The following is an 18,034-nucleotide window of genomic DNA, read 5'->3' as shown; positions in this document are numbered from 1 at the left end:
GTGAAAAATGTCTTAACTAGCATGCTTATTAAATTTCCATTCCTAGTTTTATTGCACAGAAATTCTGTGACCCTGTAGGAGTGGATGTGCTTCTGCAGAACTAAAACATAATTTCTGGCTGAGCTCCTGGTGAGCGATGGTTGAAGGAGACTCAAGCAGCTTTACCAAAGACCCAACTAAAGAAGATTGTGAGAGTTACAAAATGAATTATCAATGTTTGAAATTGAATTTGAATCAGGTCTGCTGCACAAGTATTGACTTCCATTATAGATAAAAACCAAAATGACAAAAAGTTAATGAAGAAAAAGTATCAGCTCGAAATTAAAAAACACAAAGCTATCCCTTTATTCCATTATATCCCTTTAAACATTATTATGTTTAACATTTGTTGCCAGATTTATTTCAGAGAATCTCCAGCAGTAATAACCATCTGCTCCCACATTTTCTCACCTTCTATAAACTTTGATACACAACATATGACTGCTTGATACATACTAGCAAAGTCAAATCAGCAATGACTACAGTCCCGCAGATAAGCATGCACAGCCAAAAATGGGTTTTCTCATCATCAAAAAGTAAAGTAGAGCACAAGCTGATGCTTCACTGATTTTTAGGGTTTAGTTTTTTTAACTTGACAGTGCACCTTTCTCTGCTCTGCACATGGCAAGTTGTATTTTCTCTTTCTCCACATCCCCAAAGAAAGTACACAAGACAACTGTGAAACAGATGGTTATTTCTCCCAGAGATTCTCTGACCTTTGAGAAGTAGACTTGTGACTGGAAGGACTATGGTTAAATTCAGAAGCAGATTGCAAAGTGAAATTGTCTTCCATTTCGCCATAAGTGCTGTCCAGGTGTTCAAGAGAAAGACAAAGACCTCAGACTCCGACTGGTGGAGCTGTTCATGGTAGCTCAAAAGTTCAAATCTATGCACCTTTGGGGCTGCTACAAAATATTATTTCCATTAGAGATTTATCAGCTAATTATTTGTCTATAAAATGTCATAAAATAGAGGAAAAATCATTCATTCGCATTTTTCAGAATCTAATCTCGATAACTGCATGTATGCAGAATCTGTAGGCAACAGTTCAAGATTTTGGTATTGAAAGCATTTCCGCTTGTAGTCCAAGACGTATTGATCAATCATGTTTGGGCAGCAGGTGAACAGTTCAGGTAAAGGTCAACGCATTAGCCGAAAGGCAACCGCAGATCCCGTAGCTTTTTTAGTAGCTTTCTTTGTTTATTACTGTACATGCAGATATCTGTTTACAGAGATAAATGACCAGGGCATGGAAGAGGAAATCTCGGTTTAAATGTTGCTGACTAAACCTGAACCCCCGAAATATTGGCCATTGCTCCCAGAGGCTTATTGTCATCAGACCAATAGCTGACGGGTTCCACAGTTGCTTAAAATCCATCTTGAAATTTCTCATTTACTCTGACCATTGATTAAAAACCAAAACATGTTCAACTTACAATAATAATCACACCAAATCTTCATGTTTTCATTTGCCATTTCTGCTTGAAAAAAGGCAACTATTAATCACTCACCAAAAAATTGCCCACAACTAATTAACTCAGTGATTCATCAAAGCACCTCTATGTCCACTTAATTAAAACAGAGTTAAATTATCTCAGTGATGTGATTCAATAAAGTCAAACATTCCTCGCACCTAAAAGACTAGATAGTTTGGCAGGGTGTTCCAAAATGATGCATAACGGCCTTTTGCTGATCTGACACTCCAATCAGTGAAGTGAAGACACATGATTGCGGTCGTGGCCAAAAAATTATGGTTAGGCAACCAAAAACTCTTGGTTAAGATTAGGGAATGATTTCCATGGTTAAAAGAAACCACCATTGAGTGCTGGTAGGAGACAGGACCTCAAACCACCCACCACAACCTCCTCTGTTAGGGCAATACACACCACCAGCATTTTAAGGGTGTCTGGAGTGCATTACACATCCATCATCTGTCTGTCTCTGGAAGAGATGTGCTTTAATGTGTACAAATGTATCAATCAACTCCAAGAGAAGAGCATGTGATGCACATCAACAGATCCTATTTTTCTGCCAAGTGATCTCGGTTTCAAGCATTTAAATCACACAATTATCCTGCTTCCTTTATACTATAAACATTTCATTGTGTTTCAGTTTTCTTCTCGATCCTGGTCGCAAGATCAGCCATTAGAAAAATTCAATTGTAATAGCCAGGTCTGACACAGACACAATGCATACTTATAGGCCAATATGCAGAATTTTAATAATTTGCACCCAAATGTGAAGAGTTGGAAATCAATCATCAACAATGACTGATATACATATATTGCTGAAATAGTAAAAAGTGGTTTAGGAGATTAGTTACTCTTTAAAGTTACCAAGAAATGACTAGCAGAGTGCTATTTGATTTCACATATTTAAGTGTTTCTTGTAAAAACAGAAAGCTAGGCAGGGACTTATTGTGGATATTGACTCGCATTTACAGTAACAAAAAGTGACGATAGTGCGTTAACTCCCCCCTCCAAATTTCTGATTGACAGTGCTTACTAAATCAACATGGAGAACAGCCATGAGGACAGCCTCCTCACTGCTGTCAATGATGACTTCCCACCACCATTACTGATGACTTCAGATTTTGCGTTTTTAAGGCGGAAAGGGAAAATGGACAAAGAAGAGGATCATGATGAAGTTGTTTTCCAAGTGAGGCAATACATGCTGGAGCTGAGATATGAAGCCAGCAGTGCCGCTGGTGAGGGTGAGACACAGGCTCATCACCGTGATGCAGCTGATGAGTCCCAATGGTACAGTTGTATCTGTATTATTAACAATGTATTATTAGTATCCAAAATTAGTATACCCCCTTAGTGCAGAAGGAGTCTTTTTTTAATTGTTTTCCGGGAAATTAAAAACTTAAAATGTCATTGGGAACGCCTACAGAAAGTCTTCTTTGTCATTGTTGGGCCAGATGCTGATGTATATGTGACGACTGACGTAAGACCGGTGATCAAAAGAAATACTTGAAAGATCTTTTTGATTTAATGGTGACTTGAGTCATAGTGTCGCTGGCAAGCAGAGATTTTGGGATGTTTCAACAAATAATTATTGCCAGCATTTTCCTGGTAAGGACACGCTCAAATTATGCAAAGACAAGCTGAAAACTATCTACACTGCTCTATATTGTGAAATGTGTAAATGAGTGCTGATGTAACAGTTGAACTGAAATCATCATCAGAGTTTATGAAATCAATGGGCTTCATCTTGTAGGTCTGGCCTGTGCCTTTTATGAACCTCTCACTCCTGTAAGGTTAATGGTGTGGGATGCTGCAGCGCTCTGTTGATTAATTAGAGCTGGACTGAGGTCAGTGCCTCCAACCTTTCGCTGGAACTACAGCTCATAACAAACAACTGTATTTACATGGGAGCAGTGAGTGGGCGGACAGCTCCAGAACGACCTGAGCCACATGAAAACACCGCTGCCAGATATAAATGTGATGTGTCACCCAAGACGAAGACCAGTAAATTTGTCATCAATACTTTCCCTTGTTGTTTCTATTAATACCTTGTTGACCTACATTAATAGAAACTGCCTTGGAGTTCTCAATTTTCACATCAAAATCTAAGGCCTTGCTGTGAGTGATAAACCCTTGAAACAGCTGAAATGCTAAAAGAAAACTAAATAATAATCAAAAGCAACTTTGTGCAGACAGCAATAAAATGAAGTCTTGATGTTGTTATATTGCTTAAAGGCATAAGAGAAGCATCATGTTTTATTCAGCCTCCATGCATGAACCTCTCAGAGTGAATCCCTTGAAGTGACCAGCAGGAGCCCTTGAAAGTTCTGTCTTTGGGCTCCATCCATTGGCCGATATGCATAACTGCAACAACATGTATGCATGCTGGGGTTTTGTACTGTGTTGTGTAGACTGGGTGGTGATCAGCAGTGAGGATCATCTGTTTCACGGTGCATGCCAGTTTATCCTCTATTTTGTATTGCTTGTAAGGTTTTTGGCAGAATATATCTTTGTAATGAGAAGCCATTTCAGCCTCTTATACAGCCATACTTAGACCTTCAGATAACCCAGCCTGACACATTAACCAACCATTTTTGCACCCGGTGAAGTGGCTGACAAGAAGTAATCTACAAACCATACAATATTGCGGCCGATTAGATCTCATACATCAATCCAAGGGACTTTTCATTTTCCAAATGAGTTATCCCGCCTGCACAAATGATGTAGCCGCATGACATCAAGTGTTAAATAAGCTTTGGACCAAGGCTATCCATTCTACTTTGTGGCTGCACAGTAATGTCTACTCCACCATAAAAATCTTATTTTCTTTCCAATGCAGGTAAACGATCTCCAGGGATATTCATGTGCTCATTTAACTTTCTAATAGTGGACTCTAAAGACATGCAGATGGATTCTCACAAAGACCAGATAGGCTTTTTCAAGTGCATCCTGGCATGAGAACAGTTGACTCTAAAAAATGCATGAGAAATGTGATGGTAGGTGGATGCGTGCTTTCCAGGAAAAATATAAGTGGGACAGTATTTTAGATCTCTTTTGCTATTCTTGCCGGTATGATATAACACATTGTGGAAAATAATTGGTGTTAAATTGTTTGTTTTTGATTATTTCCCTGATTCTTTGACACCGATCTGTCATGCAAGAATAGACACAATTATGTGCATCTGCACCATTACTGAATACGTGCAAAAGCTCATGGACTGATAGAATATTCAATTGCACCTGCAGTTTAAACTGACACTGTTTATTTCAGTGTTCCTTGAGTTCTGCACCAGCAAATGTTACTCCTTCAACCAAAGATACCCTGAATACTTTCCAAAATGTCAGCTAGTCCTTGGAGCACAGTTGGAGTCTCTTACTCACGCTTATAAACCCAGACAGAGCTGTCAGATGAGCAAAGGAATAACACTGATTGAATAGCTGTATGTGTGAGCGCTGTCAGTGTGGAGGGAAAATGATAATACCTGCATTATACAGGCATCCATAAATTCAATAGCAAAATTTAATTTGCCTCATAAATGGACTGCAGCTGGTATTTTAAACTCTAGTGCTCAGAACAAAAAAACATACATAAAATACAACAGATAATCCACCATGAAAATATATTGAGAATATTAGACTACAGCAGGAAAATAAAGATAAAGCGTCCTTGTTGCCAAATTTAGAGACTGGAAGCGAATGTGAGCATTATTTGTTCATCCATCATTCTTTTCCTTTTTTTTTCAGGGATAAATTGTGATGAGATTCCTGTTTGCGACACCCCCTCTAACTATGATATACTGTATTATATCCACCAAGTTCCACACGCAGGTGCATCATCTGGGATCGATGTTAACAACTTATACAGGGTAAGTGTTGCCAGAGACAGTGCAGCTAACACACTTCTCTGTGTAGCTCAGAGGAAGCTAAAGCCAAGTACTCTTGGTATTGTCTCCCCCACTGATATGAGCAGGGCAGTGAATTTTGGGAGAAAAAAAAGGGTGGCATATCTCAGGTCCCCAGTGGATGAATTTAAAGGGTTTTCTCCAGTTGACTTTGAGCTATTTTGGCTTCTTCAGAAGGGGCCGGTATTAATTTGAAGTGAATGTCATGCCTCAGTAGTGCAGTCCCGTTTCATGCAGCAGGAGCTGCAGCAGACTGGAATGCATGCAGGTGCTGCGTTATTGCACCAAAGGGGAAGTAGTCAAAAGCTTCTCCAGCTCTATGATGTTACACAATAGAGTTGGCAGTAAGCTGTGTGGTCAGATCATGAAGTGGCTTGGTGACTCAGTCATGCTGTTTTTCCAAAAAACAGATTTTGGTTTGGCCTCATATGCCTGGAAATGAAACTGAATGCTTCTCTGACATTTGCTAGACTTTGTTTTATGATGATCTGTGCAAAATTCAATATTAGTAACTTATTTCCAACAACCCATTGCCCTTAAAGTGAATTAGAGACTTTGAATTGCTCATACAGTACATGACAATTTGAGTTAAACTCTTGGTACCGATGCATGCAACCCTATTGCCAGCAAATAATGTTGGCATAATACGTTTCTGCAGACCACAGATATGTTACATTTGCACGTTATTATGTAGCAGATACACTGAAACTTTATATTTCAACAATGCTGCAACTAATGTGTGGTCAGGTTTAAGTACAAAATTCACTTGGCTCTGCATGTTTTCGCTTAAAATACCCAGTTTTGAAGACACAATCTCCAATAAAAAAGCAGCATTATCTCAGTAAAAAAAACTATTGTTTTTTGTATCATTATTGTGGCAGGAAATGCAGCAATGTCCAGATGAAAAACAAACACTTTTTACGGCACTACACCCATGTTTGGTGCCTGAAAAGCCGCTGGAAACACAGCAATGACTCTCTAAATCACAACTGGTTTAGTTGATCTTTGGTCACGAACAGTGGTCTGCAGCTTGCGAGGCATCTCGCCAGGTTACACGCCATTCACCATCCCGTCCACCTTTCGATGACAAAGTCAGCTAACACACTACATACTTTAGAAATGTTTATATGGTTTACATGAAAGGTGAAAATGTAACATATTCATGGTTTGCTATTTCAACATTTTCTTCTGTCTGCTGGGCTGGTGCATGCTGGGAAAGGCTCTAGCACCCTCAACTTTGCACAAAATAAACGGTATTGAAAATGGATGGATGCTCATTGTTTAACGATATACTGTACATGTTCCCATATGTCACTGAGGAATTTGACTTATAGATAACAATGTCATCTTTAAGTATATGAGCGAGACTAATATGTAAAAAATATCTGTACAATATAATGTAATATAATATAAAATACACGTAATATTTGTAAGATCAATTTACAATAAAATCTAAAACATCAACAGAAAACATTTGTCTAACATTGTCCGTGTTTGAAAGTCAACAGCAGTGAGTTGCTATTGAGCAGCTTCCATGTGTTTTGAATTTTGGTTGTGTTAAGGCCCTATTGCATTCAGATTATAGATTGCACCTTAAACATTGTAACACTTGATTTATAGGAAGCAACAATACAGCTGCAGTGTTAAAGAACACCCTCCCCTTCCTCTGCCCACACATATACACACATGCGCACACACACACACACACACGCACACACACACATTCACACTATCCCTCTGAACCCATGATCAAATTTCACTCAACATCTGCTAAAACATTCCCAGCAGGCCTGATATCAGCCTGGGGAAATCTATAGGATTGGCTCACCTCACTAGTTTTAGTTTTGCTCTAAAGTTTGCATGTGTTGTTTTCTAGCAGCCAGGGAGAGGTGGCATAACACCTCTAACAAAGCAGCCTGCTCCACTAAAATCCCTCTGTTTTTCCCAAGTAAACCATAAATCATCCATGGTTCGTTATGACAGTTCCTGCTACGCTCCACCACATTACTTTGGGAAAACATTACAGTTACATGTCCCGATATCCCAAATCCTAAAATTGCTACTCGATTTTATTTGTTTCTCCTCGGTGCTTTGGTTGATGCAATCATGGTTTTAATCATGGTTGGTTGGCTGGAAGAGTGACTGAGTGATAGAGTGTGTGTAAGTGTGCATGCTGAGGCCGATTCGAATTTTTGTTTGTTGTCAGATCCTGAGAGGTGGAGCTGGTCTCAAGAGACAAATCCTTTTTGTTTTATGTCTTGTTCTACACACTGGTATAATGTCATTCAATTTCAATGTGTAGAACAAATACTCTACTCTTTAAGGCAGATACTGAATTGGTCTGAATTGTTTAAAAATGAGTGTGACCTTTTATACAACCATGTAAAGGCTGAATTCCTGACCAAAAGTTTTGTATCACATATTGTAATTCATCTCGGCACAAACCTGGCAACCCAATTCTGTTGTCCAAGTTTTAAAATCAACATTGAAACCTACAATTAGGAATTAAGCTACTTTTAAGGTTTTTTTCTGACCAGTTTGCAGCAAATGTGTCTGAATCAGTGCATCCCACCATTTTCAAGAAATAAACCAAACACAAATACACTACAGGAAGCAAATAAATCTGACCATTGCGCATGAACATATTTGACCATTTTATCAATTCTTCACAAAAAATAAAAAAGACATTTGTGAGGGTGTTTATCTCACTGTCACACTGACTGTAAAGAGTCTCATGAAGGCTTCTTTGTGCTGGAACGTTGCTGTGTGATAACCAATCACACCTGGGATCTGCCAAGTTATTGTAAATAAATACAAACACCATCCCTACAATCACTAGTGGGATATCTTGAGGAGCTTTTGGGTCCCACATCGATGGTAAGAAGTGACGTTTTATTGAATGCAAGGAAAATTACATTTTCCAACAAGTCCTATGAGACTCAATACAAAACAAGACAAGAATACAAAACCCGGCTATTTGGTGTAAATAAGATTCCATATGCTCTCAATTATGTCTAAATGCAAAATAGCTGCTGTACAGTCAGTCATCTCATGTGGTAGTGACCCAGAAATGTACCTTTTGGCTGTCAGTCCAAAGTGAAATTAGGAGAGGTTTGACTCAAGTTATGTGACTTGGACTCAAATAAGCCTTGAGTCACAAACTTGATGACATAGGACTTTAGTCTTGACCAGTCTGAAAAAGACATGCAACTTGACTTGAACTCTAACACAAATGACACTCGACTTCACCTAGGCTTGAGCCTGTTGACTTAAACAATACTTGATAACATTCCCCAAGACCAATGGTTCAAAAGTATGTAATTTAAAAATTGTGCAGGAATAAATTCATTCTTCTAAATTTACTGAATCAACTAACATTAACGCTAATTACAGCCATCAAGCTGACAAGCCATTCCCCTGATCCACTATGTTTGAATAGATCTGACAGCATCTAATCAAGTTCCAGGAGAGAACTATAAAGAACTGTTGCTATGTTACTGAGTGCCAGTTGGCAAAAAAAAGATAATTTTGTTAAAACTTCTGAGCAGTCAACAAAAACCAGTTCTAGGTATGCAAAACTTCTATAAAGTCATTACCTACCTAAAACTTTATTACATCTGGTGGAGAGCACATTATGACTTGATTTAGACTTGAAACTCAAAGCACTTGGGACTCCTCAGTCTTGACTGAGGAGTCCCAAGACCTGAGACTAACTTATGGATTTGCAAAATATGACTTGGTCTCATCTCTGTATTTGGTACAGATATACTTCTAAATCCATATCATTTTGTGCTGGAACTAGTCTCCAACCATGAACACAGGTACAGGTGCTTTCATATAACTGTTTTATATGCTTCCCATCATACAATATTACAGAAATATTTAGACAAAGAGACCCCAGATATTTTAACTTAGTATAAATAACTTATGTACATTATGCCATTGGAGAGACTATCATATGTTTTAAAAGGTACCCTTTAAGAGTCTGTAAGCGGCATGAGGGTTACAAATGTAACCACAAACTGCTTTGCTGTTTTGGTTTGCTGCTTTTTTTTATTTTTGTTGTTCTAATTATTTTACTTCAGAATTAAAAATAGAGTCAAAATGCAGCTCCTGAAGTTGTCATTTTGAATTGAGAAGCCAAACTACAGCAACAATAAGTAGTAAACTGCAGTGAGATTTATGATGCTGGATCTCACCACATGTAACAATGTCTCCCCCAATAGGATATCAGGGGAGACATCAGTGGCGCCTGACAGCCTTGCGGCATCTAGCCTGGCTGAATCATAAACCAAAAAAAGCATTTTTACATTTCTTCATGGGGGAGGCATAAAACTTGTTTACAAATTCACAAAATCTCATAAAATCCATAATTTAAAGACATACTGTAGCCAGGTTTTAGGGCAAAACTAGAGGGATAGGATATGACCTATTGGAGCACGCAATAACCCCCCCCCCGATATCCATTGCTTTCATATTGCTATTCAGTATTTTGTGTGATATACAGAGAAAATATGACACCAATAATAGTAACCCACTATTATTAGCTGCACATAAAGCCATCAGGATTCTAACATTTTCTCTGCATGTCTATGATAACAAGAGCGACAGAGAGTAGAATGTACAGCAGTTATTGTGCCGCAGCACAGCAGGTGTTGCTAAAGACTCCCCATAAAAGGAGCACATTGTTTATTTGCTTAACCCCTGGCACCTCTGCGGTTATTCCCTGTCTCTCGGCAGAGCAGATTACTTTGTTTTAATCCAGCTCAGAGTGCCCCCGCACAGCACGCGATAGTCCTTCGTCATCATAACAGGCCAGGTATCGACACACGGGCCCCTGTTTACCTCCACAGGGCAGGGGGATTAGGAGCGCAAGCTTTGATGTCAGATTCACAGACAGAAGTGGAGCAAAGCTAAAGCCTCTCAGGGTTATTATGATATCCAAGTCCATTTCTTTAGCACACGCAACGGGAGAGCCGCGAAGAGGGGAAGAAAAGGAAAATATGGAGGACCAACTGCTGAAGACTTTCTTTTATCTTATATTATAAATTAATACATTTATATTTTCTTGCTTGTTTGTACTGTAGAGATGAGAAATTCTCTTTGGTGTGTTTAGAAATTCCATCAGGAGATTGTGGCCCCTTAAGTACTCACTGTGTCTGCTAATGAGTAATAATGTTGTCTCATTCAATATTAGCACTTCAGTAAATGTTCCATTATTTATACTCGTACTGTTGCAGTCAGATTTGATCTGTGTATTGTCCTTGAAATTACTCAGAGAAAAAGTAAAACTAAACTAAAAACAAAACAAAACAAAAAAACAGAACAAAACAAAGGATGCCTTCAATGCTTTTAAAAACTTTGAAGGATTTCACTAAATTCATGAATTTCTCAGGTCTGGCAAACAAGATTGTGAATTTGACAAGTTTGCCAGATTTTTCTGACCATGGGAAGCCTGTAAGGAGTTATATAGAGGGTTTCTTCATACGAGGAAAATAACCTAGTGCACCTGGGATCTTCAATTTTATTGTGAATAAATATAAATATCATCCCCTTTTTTTACATCAGAATACAGGATCAACTTTCTCTTTATCTTATATTATAATTTAATTTATTTATACTTTGTTGCTAGTTTGTACTGTAGAGATTAAAATTCTCTTTGGTGTGTTTAGAAAAGTCCATCAGGAGATTGTGGCCCCTGAGGAACTCACTATGTCTGCTAATGAGTAATAATGTTGTCTCATTCACTATTAGTAGTTCAGTAAATGTTCCATTATTTATATTCTGCTGCTGCATTCAGATTTAATCTGTCTATTGTCCTTGTAATTGCTTAGAGAAAAAACAAAGGATGCGTTCAATGCTATGTGTTGGTTTTAGGTTTTACAGCAGTCCTACCACTGAGGGTCAGTGTTTTTTGATTATCTGTTAATTTCCCTCCTGGCCTACGGCAAAAGCAACTCCGCTCTCTCAGCTCTTAGGTTTGAGTCTGTAAACATTGCCAATGTGTCTCCCTATTGACATAATCACATTGAGTGGTGCTGATGCAGTGACATTTGCAGTAATAGGAGACTGATAATCCTCACAATTGCTTCTCCACTTTTGCACTATAGGGGAGGCCATGGGGGACGCACTGTGCTTCTGCAGAAACTCTGCTGCTTACCGAGTGACCGTGAACATGATAGCCTAGCCCTTACTCTTTAACTCTTATTACCCTGTGGAAAATGGGAATCCTGCAGGATCAAACCGTCTGTGCTGACTTGGTGAATGAGGGCGTGGAAGGACCAGCAGAAAATAACGCAGCAAGAGCTCTCCCAAGTGGTAAAAAGAATTTTTTTCTCTGCCCAGCAATCAAGACGCTCTTTTTTTAATCCTCTCGGATTTTTATCATCAAGGCAAATAACTACACTGTCTAAGGTTTTTAATTGCCTTTTTAAAACCTTGCAGTAATTTGCCCAGATCAGATTTGCTTCTTGCAGCTAAATTAAGTCTCGGTGTGGCCGTAGAATATAGAATTGCAGCAGTACAGCAGCAGAAGTTTAAATTAGGTACTTTAAAACTGCAGCATTAGTCAAGCAGGTGTCATTAAGGCTTATAATGTTATTGCAAGATGAGTCTCTAAAGTGTCAAACTTGCATATCCTGCAGGATACATATTATACACATCACAGTTCTAAGCTTTTAGATGATTATAAATGGGAGTCACCTCAGCTCTGGGAACTTTGGTGAGTCATTTTTCCCTTTTAAAAATGTACCATTTTTTGTGCATCAATCCAAGTATGACTCAATTGATTAACTGATGATGAAAAGAGTATTTGCTGCAACTGTATCTGGAGTCATTTCCTGACCGCTCCATTATATAATCTGGCATCTTATTTGCTGGTTTATGTGGGGGAAGGATATGATATGATAATCAATGTCCTTCTGCCTGACAGACAGTGAAACTATATGAGCCAGCAGATAGCTGGCTTAAATAAGTATTTCACTGCTGGGAAGATGGTCTTTTCATAAAACTGGGCTGTCTTTGCAGAAGAAAGATGCAAATACTTGGCAAATTGGTGCTACATAACCAGAAAAAACAGAGAAAAAGGACTGCACAGCATCACAATAGGCCCTCTGGTGATGTAATGCAAACTCTTTTGTTTGACACAATCGCAGCTTGCTCGTAACAAATGATCATATATTACAGTTAAACGGTAAGCTAGAACATGTTTCTGAAAACATTTGAGGTGAGAAATATACAATGCAGCAACAGAGTCTTGGTTTGTATTAAAAATGCGCTGCTTAGTTTCACTGTTTGGCCTCCATTGTAACTGTGCAGGAAGCAGCGTGGTGCCCTCTTTCTGTTCACAAACTCTAGCATATTACAGTGAATAAGGCATTAAAATATGTTTCTGAAAACATTTTAGGCAAGAAATATGCAGTGATAGTGTAATATAATTGGTTTATATTCAATCAGCTGTAGCTGTTTTACCATTTGATCTGAGTTTGGTCTGAGTTTGAGGGAAGAAAAGAGAGAAGGGCGGTTCTGTCTCTTGGTCATCTCTACTCTTTGTGTCTGCGGTGGTGGCATGGATGGTGGGCAATACAAAAATGCGGAATTACAGCCCCAAGAGCCAGTGAAACTCTGCCCGATGACACGTTTCACGTCACCTGATGCTGCTTAACTTGGAGGGGCTAGAGGGAAGATCTCAGTACTAGTTTTTTTATTTACATGTTTACATGTACTACCCACATTGTTATGATATAAAGCTGGTTGAAAATTGTCGAAGTATCCCTTTAAGCTGAGCAAATTTGCAGAAACATTGCTTGAAATTGAGAATTTATACAAAGTCAATTTGCTGCATTGTGACATTTCCAGTTACTGAATGTCTCTGACAGCTTTTATGAAGGAAAGATGTGTCACTCCCAACAGATTGCTGTGTTACCTCAACTATAATTATACAAAATGAACACTGCACTCCACATCAAAAACATCTCTCTTGCCTCAAGCCTTTTTGTGAATAAAAATTGTACCTCTCTTCCAAAAACTGAGTATTATGTATATATATTGCAAGTGTTGTATTATAACATACTGCCAACAGATGCCTTCAGATCTATTTCTTACCCACTCCATCATGTGGCACTGTTACAAGGGAACAAACCACATGGAAGGGTGTGAGACTGCAAATTTACATCCTTTCTTAACAGTTAAGAACTACTGACTCATAACAGGAGCTGGGTCATTATGCATAAAAACACAGCAGCCGGCATTCGTGACAGTGACATCTCTGCACTATGAATAATGCACATTATCTGTTACTGTAGCTTATACTCTGCAAGCCTTAAAAAACTTAGATTCCCTGAATTTTCCACAAGTATGTTTGCACTCTTCAATGTCTACCAAAAATTCAATTCAAATGACAATGACACTAAAACCAGTTATGCAGAAATTGCCATTTTACTGAACAAAAACGACCCAAAAATTCACATCTTTGACAACCATGGTCCATTTCTTAACAAATGTTGTGTTCCAGCTGCTCTACTTCAACATCAGATCTGCCTCATCCTTTTAAAGGTCCCAAAAGCCCATACCTCCATGAGCTCTCTCTTGTTCCAGATCACTGCTGACAGTAATTGGAAACAACTGAAAAAGGCTTTGAGCTGGAACCATTTTCATCTCCGCGACTCACTTACACACATTTGCTGGAGATACTTGCAGTTACTTTCTGAGCCAATGAGAACAGCGATGAGATGCAGTGTTCCCATGTTCAGTCGCACTGTTTTGATCAACCAAACCTGGGGTTTTATCACTTACTCTGGCTGTTGGCTGTTCCTCCCTTTTGGCGTTGTTATCTGCCGTTTGTTACATACAACACCACCTCTTTTAGAAACATTTATTTTCTGCCTCCATACCTGTGTCTGAAGATCCCTAAAGAGCCGATGTGCTTCATTTCACTGTAATTTATTATTTTTTCTATGCACTGATTTTCTCCCAATTCGGTGATGCTTTTCCTGTCATCTCTCTTTTTAGAATATTTATGCAATTTTTGAGCCATTTGCCATTTTATAATTGTAAACCCAAATTTGTTTCTAAAATGCATGCCTGACTTTAAACCAAAGCAGGTCCGGATTATCACAAGATCGTAACTACGGTGTGAACACAAAACACATACCACAGTGCCACATGCTGTGTCTTTACATGAATCTAGACATGAACTGCACCGATCGTCTGTGCATTGTAATAAAAGCAAAGATTAACTGTGTATACTGTCAAAATACTGTTGCTTATACCAGAGATTTGCTGTGTGTACTATGAAAACACTACTGTACAGTTTACATCTGAGGTACCCAACTGTTCTGGCTTGTGACATCTTCAATCAAAGCAATGACTACTCCTCACAGAATGAGATGTGAGCAGTTTAGCCAAAAGGGATTTATCCTCCTTTTTTACTGTTTTACTAGATTTTTTTTTTAACTGGAGAGATCAAGCTTTCTAGTATTTCATGGGGAGAGGACAGATCAGAGAAAAATGTTCACTGTACACAGCAATAATATCTCATATCTCTATCCAACTCTGAGCTCTAAAATGTGTCTCTTTACTACTATTTTGTCCGATATATTTACTGTGTGTCAAAAACAAATTAGAGTATAGGCTGTAATGGACGCAAAATGTCTGCAGTAGAACATGTAGTGACAATCGAATCAAATGCAAAAGAAGACAACAGCACACCACTATCACAACATCTTGAACAATACCACTCTCCTCATAGCATCTAACAACATAGGCCAGTGATATTCAACTTACAGCCAGAGGGATGAATCCAATCACCAAACTGTATCACACAGCATAGAGTTCACTGAATACTGTATGTGTCTTACCTTTAGAGGAGCTTCTTCTGTATCAAGTCGTTTATGTGCAGCAACCTTGAGGTCAGCAGTGACAGCAGTATGCAGGATTATGAGCCATGACATTTCACCTGGATGTCTCCTAAAACAGAAACCAGTTTTAAAACTGTTATATTCTGATGCAAAGTATCAAACCTGGCTATGGTGAGTACATGAGCAATTCTCTTGTTTGATTGTTATGGAGGAGGCAATGCAACAGCAACAGCAACAGTGTTCCTCCTAGACCAGTGTCCCACATATCTGACAGCCTTATTCTGAAAGGCTGCAGTGAACAGCTGCTTCTTAAAGGTTGCTGTGTAATGATTCCACATTGTTAAGAATGTGAAACAATGCAGGATGAAACTGATGAGTTGCTTCATTGAATGTAGCTTCCCTGCAAACTGTCTGTAAACTCTTGTTCACCCTGTTCTTCTGGTTTCTTGACTAGGCCTGACAAGGTTTCTTACATTATTGAATTCAAATAAAACACCAAAAAGAAAAAAAGAAAAAACACACTTTAAAATACTCCATTATTTGTCAGTCATGCATTAAAAAATAAAAGTGTGGAATATTAGCAAAATGTACTTGACATACAGTATGAAAGACATGCAATGCAGGATAAGGATCCCTCTGAGCGTCCAGCGTTATTTATAGTTGGGTTTTTGATTTTTGTTCCTAAAGCATCAGTTATTAGGTTTGTAAACACTGTAGAATCATACAAGTATATACTGTTGAGTAGTTTTACTCTCTGGTTCATCTCCCACTTTGTAAATAAAGATCTGGATAAGGACTTCCTTCCTTCTTTTGTCTCCAAACATCTTCACCTTGACTGTTTGAAGTTGTTTGCCGAGTAGGGCTGCACCTAATGATTATTTTTTTATCGATTAATCTAATCGATAAAAAAAAAAATCATTAGGTGCAGCCCTACTTAATCTATTGATTTTGATTAATCTATTGATTTTTTTTCTTGATTTAAATATTATTTCTGTATTTCTTAATATAACAATGAATGTACTGAAAATAACATTTTAAAACTTGTCATACACTGCAGGGCATTATTCCCCAACAAAAAAATAGCCCAGTCTTAACTGGTAATCTGTGTTTTACAGTTTGATATAAAGTCTCTCCAAAATAAAAATTAATGCCAGAGTTTGTTCCAATCAAGTAAAAGGAATGTAGAGCAATCTACATTTAGCAATCCAACAACAAAAAAAATAAAACAATGTAAAATTCAAGCCATTAATAAAACATTTACTCTTTGTTACAGAAACAAACCTCAAATGTAGCAGTCCAACAAAACATCTTACAGTAAAATCAGTGCAATTTGAATAACACTATAACTTTTCTCTAACAGAAATAATTATAACCAGTACATTCTTTCTGCACCAAAATAGTCCAGCCTTATCGCTGCCTGCTGATAGGAGTGCTGTATGTTCATATTTATAAGCACATATTCCACTCATTTATGAAGTTACACAAGCTCCTGCACAGTTGACAACCCCCGTTCTTGCTAACTTCTGGGTCATCTCTTCTTTTGTTGCTCATTACCTTCTTAACATGTTTTTTGTTTTTGTTTTTTAAGCTAATTTGTCTAGGTTTCAAAGGGTTAAATAAATGTATTTCCCATCTTTGCCTAGCAACAGTTTTGTGTGGAAGGAATCAAAAGCCTGTTCCACATACAAGACTGTTGAGTTCAGTGATTTAAACAAATAATAGCCCAGGTTATTAATTGAAGTTTTAAAGTATTTCCCTTTGAATTGTAGTAAAACAGAAGGATAAAGTAACATGAGATGGAAATACTTACATGAAGTAGCCAAACGTCCCTCAGATCCCTCCCAACGCAGTACCATCAAAAAGCTGCTGTTTTGTAGTATTGTCAAGCGAACAGCCTGCTACTGTTAGCATCGTTGCTCGTCTGTGACTTGTACTGCTACACTTGCCTCTGTCACACTTGTTTCACAGACCAAATACAGTAAATTAGGCGTATCAGACAAGTTGACTTCCACCTGGCTGTGGTGCAGGAGCATAGTATTAAAGTTACTTCAAGAACCTCATTAATATACATACATTTTGTGTTAAACCGGCTGTTCGCTGGACAAACATTTAACACATGTACCAAGCAAAGTAAGCACAAACTTCTCAGCAGCGGCGCCGATTCCGGAGATTTCACGTCAACGTCACGTGCCCCACGCAGTGCAGGTGCAGGTGAATTCTGGTAAATGCTGCATTCACGTGCTCCTCGTGATGGTCCCACTTTCCGTGTTGGTAAGTCGGTCTTCCGACGTTGGTTGTGTTATGATTTTTAAATCATAATGTGGAAACAAAAAGGGACGCTAATAACAGTTTGAAGCTTTAATTACATTTTTCAATTACAAGTCGTAACGTCTTTTTTAATTATCTTTTATTTTATTCCTTTTGAAATTTTGTTGTTTTATTGCTTTTACTGTTTTATGTTATTTTATTATTTTTTTAACCGACATATTGTGCCTTGCATTTTGTATTTTGAATTTTAATTCATTTAATTTAATTTTATTTACTTATTTATTTTTTTCTCTGTTTGTTTCAGCTATATTCTCACTCTAACTTAGTTTTGTCTTGCTTAAGTTCTGGTAAGACTTTTAAACTCTCTGTTGCTATTTTGCCTTCCTGTTTCTCCTTTTGCTTTGCTTGTCACAGCACTTTGTAAACTCTGTTTTTAAAGGTGTTTCATAAATAAAGTTGTTAGCATTATTATTCTGTGATTTGACTTATTGCTGCACCA

General features: G+C 38.1%; 1 long non-coding RNA gene across 4 annotated transcripts in view; it reads right to left on the bottom strand.

The window, feature by feature from the left end:
* LOC148189430 (uncharacterized) overlaps nt 1-17,532 on the bottom strand; it is an 82,615-nt gene extending 65,083 nt beyond the window's left edge. For 3 of the 4 annotated variants that reach the window (XR_015776849.1, XR_015776851.1, XR_015776850.1), the window contains exons 1-2: nt 17,078-17,532; nt 15,268-15,376 (exon numbers count right to left, since the gene is read on the bottom strand). This is a non-coding gene — a long non-coding RNA (uncharacterized LOC148189430). The remainder of the gene's footprint in view (nt 1-15,267; nt 15,377-17,077) is intronic. The other variant, XR_015776848.1, reaches the window with a different exon arrangement.
* Between the last annotated feature and the right edge of the window lie 502 nt (nt 17,533-18,034).

Source organism: Plectropomus leopardus, chromosome 6 (assembly GCF_026936395.1).
Source record: "Plectropomus leopardus strain MGB_pleo_1.0 chromosome 6, ASM2693639v1, whole genome shotgun sequence".
NCBI lineage: Eukaryota > Metazoa > Chordata > Actinopteri > Perciformes > Serranidae > Plectropomus > Plectropomus leopardus.
This window is presented reverse-complemented; position numbering and strand designations above follow the sequence as displayed.